This window comes from Mandrillus leucophaeus, unplaced genomic scaffold, assembly GCF_000951045.1.
Source record: "Mandrillus leucophaeus isolate KB7577 unplaced genomic scaffold, Mleu.le_1.0 Scaffold618, whole genome shotgun sequence".
Classification (NCBI taxonomy): domain Eukaryota; kingdom Metazoa; phylum Chordata; class Mammalia; order Primates; family Cercopithecidae; genus Mandrillus; species Mandrillus leucophaeus.
The window spans coordinates 218,053-219,775 of NW_012106675.1; positions in this window are offsets into that span (position 1 = coordinate 218,053).

Below are 1,723 nucleotides of genomic sequence, written 5' to 3' on the forward strand. Positions count from 1 at the left end.
GGAATTGATTTGAGCTTCTGAGTTTTAGGGTTTTATCCTTTAAAACTTGGAGAAGCCAGAACAATAACAAACAAGCGTGTGGAGGCAGATTCGCTTTATTCAGAGAGAGCTATTCGAGTGTGTGTCTGCCTGGGTTTTGCATCGCTGCCTAAGCCTCCTTATAGCCTATTTTTCTACTTGTTGAGAGAGTAGTATTAGAAGAAAGGCGGGGGAGTGCAGGAGAGCCTTAGTTAGAGCGTTTCCATTTCAGGCCTTCTGGGGGGTTGGACTGTGGGGGAATTGCTCTCTCCTGTCCCTCTGAAGGCCCACAGGAGCGGGGCCCTGTGGCTGTCCACCGAGTACCAGGACAGACCATAGCTGAGCAAACTTGGATTATGGATGGGAAATGGGGCCCAGGGGCCCTCAGGACACACGGACTGGCTCAAGGTACCACTTGGTCTGGCCAGGACCCCAGCCTTGCTTTTGTTCTTGATCCCTACGTGATAGAGAAGCTTAGAACATGAAATTTTGAGCCCCAAAATGTGTGTCTCTGGAAAACCCAGTCTTGCCTTTCTGTCCAATGCTCTTATTTCCAATATTAGGAAGTATGTATTGCAAATATTCACGTTTCTGTTATTTCATGTTTTCAAGCTCTGAATTATTCTGGTTTTCTGTCCTGCATGCTTTAAACATGTGATTTTACAAAGGCAGTTTAGCTGAGTGAATATCTCTGCCCCACGCTCCATATGGTCCTGTTTTCCCTAACGTACGTTCCAGGTAGCATGGACGTGTTATTTTGCCCGACTAATTACATACATGCTGTCTTGCTTCGCTGCTCAGCCACTTCCCTCTGAGGCCAACTTACGTAAGATTCCATATGAAACCAGACGCCAGAAAAACCGAGCAGTGACCACAAGTCTGTTTTTATCGCCAATCCTAGGGGACTTGGTGACATGAGAGTGTCTGTTCCTAGCTGGAAGGATGTGTGTTTATGTCATCTCTGGATAGATGCAATGTATGCCAACGCTAGTGTCCATGGTTTAAAATGTTGCTTGGAGGATTTTCCATCCTGTATAATAAGAATGGCTTTGTTCAGATTATAATCGTTATTAAAGCTGTATGTACACTTTACTGAAAAACTATGAACAGTTTTTCATGTTGCACTGGTGGTAATTTTGGACTTGGAATTACTGGGAGGGAATTACAGGAACCAGAGAGTACTGACTTTCGCTGCTGAAATGCTCTCGAACAGACGTCTCCCTGTGCCCCATGGCTGCTTCTGGCTGAACCGGGTAAGATGTGGACTGAAGCTTGGGCACCCGTGTGTGTCCCCTCCCCAGTCCCCACCCCCGGGGGGCCAGCCTCATTAGGCAGCCATAGTTGAGCCTGGAAATTCACTGTCATTAGTGACTTGCTCCTGGTCTGAAATACATACTGGGGATAAGGTGGGCTCAGATGTTTCATTTTCTTGGCCACAACTCCCACATATGCCAACATTTTGGTAGTCTCAGTTTCTCAACGATGTCTTTTGTTTACAGTGCTACGCTTAGTAATTCCAAGTCAAGAAGTGAGTGAGTTAGAAGAAACTTCTGTTCAGTTCTGAGTAAGCATTTTATTTCCATGTGTAGCTTTTTTTTTTCTTGAGACAGAGTCTCGCTCTGTAGCTCAGGCTGGAGTACAGTGGCACGATCTTGACTCGCTGCAAGCCCCACCTCCCGGGTTCATGCCATTCTCCTTCCTCAGC